This window comes from Mus musculus, chromosome 17 (genome assembly GCF_000001635.26).
Source record: "Mus musculus strain C57BL/6J chromosome 17, GRCm38.p6 C57BL/6J".
In the NCBI taxonomy this organism is placed as follows: domain Eukaryota; kingdom Metazoa; phylum Chordata; class Mammalia; order Rodentia; family Muridae; genus Mus; species Mus musculus.
This window is the reverse complement of record NC_000083.6, coordinates 62065175-62073229: the sequence shown is the minus strand read 5'-3', so window position 1 is coordinate 62073229 and position 8055 is coordinate 62065175.

Sequence of the window (8055 nt, the reverse complement as noted above, 5' to 3'; positions counted from 1 at the left end):
TCAATAACCACTTCCCTAGCTTGATGGTGAAATGATGCCTCATGGATATTTTACTGCTTTATCCTTTGGAACACACATTTATATTATTTTCATTAAACGTCACTCAAAAAGAATACATCTAATATTATCACCGGCGATCTTTTTTTGCTGAGGAAAAAACATGACCTCTGGCCGCCGACTTTCTTCAACATAAGTGCCATGGGCCACTAATAAGGACTCTATGCACCTTTCATTTGGATTAATTGGATTGTTTCTGAAGCATGCTGTCCTTCCTAGATGAAGAATGATTCAACAGACAGAATTTGTGCAGGATTTTTCACTGTATTGGTTATAAGGGCTGTCATAACGAAGTTCAGCAGAGAGATTTTTAACAGAGCAATGGATGTTCTCACATTCCTGGATGGTGGAGTGAGGTCAGGAGCCTTGTACTCTGTGTAGCAACTCAGGCTCAGCATGCTGTTCTCTGAGTTTCCAGTATCCCTTTAGGTTTCCTTTGGTTTGTAGAGACCTCACTTCAATCTTTGCCTTTGTTGTCACATGACATCTGAGTCTCTTGTCTTTATATAGGAAGGCAATCCTCCTGAATAGAGGAATTTGGTCATATTGGATAAGGCAATACAGTCATGTTGGAGAAAAGAGTACAGTCGTACTGGACAGTGTCTACTCTGAGAAGAACTTTAGCTGGATTACATCTGCAAAGCCCTCTGCTCAAGATGAGGTAGCACTTATTATGATTAGATGACAGATACTCAGCATTCTCTGAAGCATACAATACTTCAACCCACACTACTACTCTGTCGTATACAGTTATTTATTTTCTGGATGTCTCTGACTGCCTTCACAGGCCCTCTTTTGGCTATAAAAATTGAGCAAAGCCTTTTGCCTCTCTCCCAAATGTTTATCCCTGAACACTATCTAATCATAAGCATGTTCACTTGGATGTGGCTTATCTTTACACAAATAGCTAGGAGTTAAACAGCATAATTCCACTTGCAGAGATTAGACGTAATAAATTACGTTTCAAAACCATAACCCTCTGAAGTTTTTACAGGTATAATTCCAAAGTTAACAATTTTTTTAAAGCTATGTAGAAACCAATTACATGAGAAATCTTGCTACAATAATTCTTTTTTTAGTATAGTTTGTAGAGTCTGGTACCTGAGAACATTATAAAAAATTATCTTTTTTCTTACCATAAGCAATTTAACCTTATTGACATCGCGGGATTTTTGTATTCTCAGATATAATCAGAAGAATTTTTCTAGAGCATATTCTAGGTAGAATATAAGTGAAGGTAAATATATTAGAGATTTATAGTCTTCTTTGAAATCTAATTGCCTCCTTCTTCTCAGGTGGCATAGGACTTATCCTTGTCTATTGTACAGATCAAAGATCTTATTGCCATTACCTCTGGCTATAATTAATATTCAGACTGCAGTTAGACCCCTTTTTGTTATTGCCTGATTTACCATTTCAAGTTAGCACTTAAATGCAATTTTCTCATTTCCTATAGTTAGACAAATAAATACATAGTATGGTGGTACATACTTTCAATCTCAGCACTTGAGAAGCTGAAGCAGCAATAATGGCCTGACTTGATACCAGAAACAACTGTATATATATGCTTGTTTTCTCAATAAACAAGAAGCCTCTAAACATACATATATGTATATATGCAGGCATGTAGACAGAAGGAAGCAGGAGAGAGAAAAATAGTTTAATTCTAAAGTATTGTTTTGTATAGGAGATGATTGAGGGATTTGTGTACAATTTGGCTGCCTCTTGTTATCCTGGCATTAAATTTTCTTTTTTTTTAAATTAGGTATTTTCTTCATTTACATTTCCAGTGCTATCCCAAAAGTCCCCCCATACCCTTCCCACCCAATCCACCCCCACTCCCACTTCTTGGCCCTGGTGTTCCCCTGTATTGGGGCATATAGAGTTTGCAAGACCAATGGGCCTCTCTTTCCACTGATGGCTGACTAGGCCATTTTCTGATTCATATGCAGCTAGAGACACGTGCTCCAGGGGGTATTGGTTAGTTCATAATGTTGTTCGACCTATAGGGTTCAAGATCCCTTTAGCTCCTTGGATACTTTCTCTAGCTCCTCCATTGGGGGCCCTGTGATCCATCCAATAGCTGACTGTGAGCATCCACTTCTGTGTTTGCTAGGCCCCAGCATAGTCTCACAAAAGACAGCTATATCAGGGTCCTTTCAGCAAAATCTTGCTAGTGTATGCAATGGTGTCAGCATTGGAGGATGATTATGGGATGGATCCCTGGGTATGGCAGTCTCTAGATGGTCCATCCTTTCATCTCAGCTCCAAACTTTGTCTCTGTAACTCCTTCCATGGGTGTTTTGTTCCCAATTCTAAGAAGGGGTAAAGAGTCCACATTTTGGTCTTCGTTCTTCTTGAGTTTCATTTGTTTTGCAGATAGTATCTCTTGGGTATTCTAAGTTTCTGGGCTAATATCCACTTATCAGTGAGTACATATCATGTGAGTTCTTTTGTGATTGGGTTACCTCACTCAGGATGATGCCCTCCAGGTCCATCCATTTGGCTAGGAATTTCATAAATTCATTCTTTTTAATAGCTGAGTAGTACTCCATTGTGTAAATGTACCACATTTTCTGTATCCATTCCTCTGTTGAGGGACATCTGAGTTCTTTCCAGATTCTGGCTATTATCAATAAAGCTGCTATGAACATAGTGGAGCATCTGTCCTTCTTATCGGTTGGAACATCTTCTGGATATATGCCCAGGAGAAGTATTGTTGGATCCTCCTGTAGTACTATGTCCAAATTTCTGAGGAACAGCCAGACTGATTTCCAGAGTGGTTGTACAAGCTTGCAATCCCACCAACAATGGAGGAGTGTTCCTCTTTCTCCACATCCTTGCCAGCATCTGCTGTCACCTAAGTTTTTGATCTTAGCCATTCTGAGAGGTATGAGGTGGAATCTCAGGGTTGTTTTGATTTGCATTTCCCTGATGATTAAGGATGCTGAACATTTTTTCAGGTGCTTCTCAGCCATTCGGTATTCCTCATGTGAGAATTCTTTGTTTAGCTCTGAGCCCCATTTTTAATGGGGTTATTTGATTTTCTGGAGTCCACCTTCTTGAGGTCTTTATATATGTTGAATATTAGTCCCCTATCAGATTTAGGATAGGTAAAGATCCTTTCCCAATCTGTTGGTGGTCTTTTTGTCTTATTGACAGTGTCTTTTCCTTACAGAAGCTTTGCAATTTTATGAGGTCCCATTTATCGATTCTCGATCTTACTGCACAAGCCATTGCTGTTCTATTCAGGAATTTTCCCCCTGTGCCCATATCTTCGAGGCTTTTCCCCACTTTCTCCTCTATAAGTTTCACAGTCTCTGGTTTTAGGTGGAATTCCTTGATCCACTTAGATGTGACATTAGTACAAGGAGAAAGGAATGGATCAATTTGCATTCTTCTACATGATAACCACCTGTTGTGCCAGCATCATTTGTTGAAAATGCTGTCCTTTTTCCACTGGATGGTTTTAGCTCCCTTGTCAAAGATCAAGTGACCATAGGTGTGTGGGTTTATCTCAGGGTCTTCAATTCTGTTCCATTGGTCTACTTGTCTGTCACTATACCAGTACCATGTAGTTTTTATCACAATTGCTCTGTAGTACAGCTTTAGGTCAGGCATGGTGATTCCACCAGAGGTTCTTTTATCCTTGAGAAGAGTTTTTACTATCCTAGGTTTTTTGTTATTCCGGATGAATTTGCAGATTGACCTTTCTAATTCATTGAAGAATTGTGTTGGAATTTTGATGGGGATTGCATTGAATCTGTATATTGCTTTTGGCAAGATTGCCATTTTTACTATATTGATCCTGCCAAACCATGAGCATGGGAGATCTTTCCATCTTCTGAGATCTTCTTTAATTTCTTTCTTCAGAGACTTGAAGTTCTTATCATACAGACCTTTCACTTCCTTAATTAGAGTCACACCAAGGTATTTTTTATTACTTGTGAATATTGAGAAGGGTGTTGTTTCCCTAATTTCTTTCTCAGCCTGTTTATTCTTTGTGTAGAGAAAGGATATTGACTTGTTTGAGTTAATTTTATATCCAGCTATTTCACTGAAGCTGTTTATCAGGCTTAGGAGTTCTCTGGTGGAATTTTTAGGGTCACACATATATTCTATTATATCATCTGCAAAAAGGGATATTTTGAGGCCTGTTTTTTGACCAATTATATGGTCAATTTTGGAGAAGGTACCATGAGGTGCTGAGAAGAAGGTATATTCTTTTGTTTTAGGATAAAATGTTCTGTAGATATCTGTTAAATCCATTTGTTTCATAACTTCTGTTAGTTTCACTGTGTCTCTGTTTAGTTTATGTTTCCATGATTTTCCATTGATGAAAGTGGTGTGTTAAAGTTTCCCACTATTGTGTGAGGTGCAATGTGTGCTTTGAGCTTTACTAAAGTTTCTTTAATGAATGTGGCTGCCCTTGAATTTGGAGCATAGATATTCAGAATTGAGAGTTCCTTTTGGAAGATTTTACCTTTGATGAGTATGAAGTGTCCCTCCTTGTCTTTTTTGATAACTTTGGATTAGAAGTCGAATTTATTAGATATTAGAATGGCTACTCCAGCTTGTTTCTTCAGACCATTTTCTTGGAAAATTGTTTTCTATCCTTTCATTCTGAGGTAATGTCTGTATTTTACCCTGAGATGGGTTTCCTGTAAGCAGCAAAATGTTGGGTCTTGTTTGTGTAGCCAGTCTGTTAGTCTATGTCTTTTTATTGGGGAATTGAATCCATTGATATTAAGAGATATTAAGGAAAATTAATTGTTGCTTCCTATTATTTTTGTTGTTAGAGTTGGCATTCTGTTTTTGTGGTTGTCTTTTCTTTGGTTTATTGAGGGATTACTTTCTTGCTTTTTCTAAGGCGTGATTTCCGTCCTTGTATTTTTTTTTTCTGTTATTATCCTTTGAAGTCGTGGATTCATGGAAAGATAATGTGTGAATTTGGTTTTGTCATGGAATATTTTGGTTTCTCCATCTATGGTAATTGAAAGTTTGGCTGGGTATAGTAGCCTGGGCTGGCATTTGTGTTCTCTTAGTATCTGTATAACCTCTGTCCAGGATCTTCTGGCTTTCATAGACTCTGGTGAAAAGTCTGTTGTAATTCTGATAGGCCTGCTTTTATATGTTACTTGACCCTTTTCCCTTACTGCTTTTAATATTTTTTCTTTATTTAGTGCATTTGTTGTTCTGATTATTATGTGTCAGGAGGAATTTCTTTTCTGGTCCAGTCTATTTGGAGTTCTGTAGGCTTCTTGTATGTTCATGGGCATCTCTTTCTTTAGGTTTGGTAAGTTTTATATAATTTTGTTGAATATATTTGCTGGCCCTTTAAGTTGAAAATCTTCATTCTCATCTACTCCTATTATCCGTAGGTTTGGTCTTCTCATTGTGTCCTGGATTTCCTGGATGTTTTGAGTTAGGATCTTTTGCATTTTGCATTTTCTTTGATTGTTGTGCTGATATTCTCTATGGAATCTTCTGCACCTGAGATTCTCTCTTCCATCTCTTGTATTCTGTTGCTGATGGTTCCAGATTTCTTTCCTAGGGTTTCTATCTCCAGTGTTGCCTCACTTTGGGTTTTCTTCATTGTGTCTACTTCCCTTTTTAGGTATAGTATGGTTTTCTTCATTTCCATCACCTGTTTGCATGTGTTTTTCTGTTTTTCTTTAAGGACTTCTACCTGTTTGGTTGTGCTTTCTTGTTTTTCTTGAAGGACTTGTAACTCTTTAGCAGTGTTCTCCTGTATTTCTTTAAGTGAGTTATTAAAATCCTTCTTGATGTCCTCTACCATCATCATGAGATATGCTTTTTAAATCCAGGTCTAGCTTTTTTTGTGTGTTGGGGTGCCCAGGACTTGGCAAGTTGGGAGTGCTGCGTTCTGATGATGGTGAGTGGTCTTGGTTTCTGTTAATATGATTTCTATGTTTGCCTTTCACCATCTGGTAATCTCTGGAGTTATTTGCTATAGCTGTCTCTGGTTAGAGATTGTTCCTCTCATGATTCTGTTAGCCTCTATCAGCAGACCTTGGGGACTAGCTCTCTCCTCTGAGTTTCCGTGGTCAGAGCACTCTCTGCAGGCAAGCTCTTCTCTTACAGGGAAGGTGCACAGATATCTGGAATTTAGACCTGCTTCCTGGCAGAAGATGAAGGCCTGAAACAGGACCTGTCCCAGAAGCTCTGTTGCTTCAGTCTGTTACAGAAGCTGCTAGCTTCTGTAGTCCACACTCTCACCTGGGCAGACTAGTCTAGGAGGGATCTGGGAACCAAGATGGTTCCCCCAGGTGCTCTGGCAAAGCCCTCCAGGGCAGGGGAGACACCTCTCCTCTGGCAGAGAAAGTGACTGGATGTCTGGAGCCTGAAATCGGGTCTGTCTCAGAAGCTGTCTTCTAGGGACCTTGGGGGTGTCCTCTGACTTGAGCCCAGGTGACCCAGTGGTGGCGCTGACCACAAGGGACTTGTGACCCTGGTCAGGCCAGGTATCCTGTTTCCCTAATGCTGTCTCAGGTCCTGCGCTATTGGATTGGAACAGAAGTTGTGTTCCACTCACTGGTGGTCCTAAGATCATGTGGAGAGTCCTCTAGGGGACCTTGGGGTTGTCCACCGACTCTATGCCCCTGAAATTTTCAAAGAAAGAAAAATAATTATTAGTGAGAGAACAACCTCACTTCTCAGATATCTTCTGAAATCTTTCTGATTTTTCAAAATCCTCGTGTTTATCTTTGAACACTATCTAATCATGAGCATGTTCATTTGGGTGTCGCTGATCTTTACACAATAGCTAAGAATTAAACAATATCAGGCCATTTGCACAGATTATCTGTAATAAATTATGTCTTCAAAACCATAATGTTTCACAGGGGCTATGAGCAAATCTATTTTGATGCTTATTAACTAGTATTAATGGCTAAGGTATACCAGAAAAAAATTACCAGACCTTTAATTCTACGTAAATATCAGTATTTAAATAAAACACACACACACACACACACACACACACACACACACACACACACATTTTATGGAGAATTGTTTGTTTCCTCATTGTGTCCTGTAAGTCGAATGTCACATGCCAAAGTAAATAGCATCCTGAGACAAAGCAATTGATTTCAGATTTCCATCTTTTATTATGCTCTATTTTTAATGCTACCCTTTGCTGTCTTGAATAATCATCTTCATATTAATTATCTAAACTCATTAAAAATATTTTAAAACAAATATGCTGGCCAATCCTGCAAATAATCACCATTTCTCTTGTTATGCGATATAGCAGAAGGTTGCTTCTATTCAATCCTGCTGACTTAATCATATTTTCACCAAAATGAAGATGCCTCACTTTTGTGCTTGCTCCTGTACATAGGAGATGACCATATTAGGAGTTCACTATTTCACCTGGAAAATGCTGTAGTCATCTTTCTTCTTAAAAATACATAGTAATGTTAAACAAGTTTGGATAAAGCTGGAAAAAAAACCATAAAGCAATTCGTCAGCAAGGGTCATTTCCTGTTGTTCCCTATTGAAGAGAGATTTCCAAGAAGAAATTAGTGAAGAGCAACTAGTGTTAAAATTGAGCAAGACGTGAGAATGGCCCACCATCAATTGTAATTGATAGCACTTGTAATTGTGTAATTGCAAAAGAGAATGTCTATAAATAAGCTCCTTTCGGATGTAAAACAAGAATGCTCTTCTGTAATGTATTTAATTTAAATTGTAGGAAAACATTTCATTGAACTAGAATTTAGTTAGTGCTTTGTTTCTCAGAAATCAAGCTTTAATCTTGGTAGAACTTCTCATGAATGCTAAAGATAGCTCTCCTGGGTCCTTCATCCTTTTAGCTTTGGCCTTGTGATTGTTTCATGTTACTTCCCCACACCTTTTAACCATTATAAGATTTCTTATACACGGTACAGTTGCTTTGGTCTAAGTCAAAGGAAGAAAGATACTTCAGAGGTTCTGTTTCTGCCTGGGTGTGTACACTGAAGTTTTCATGAT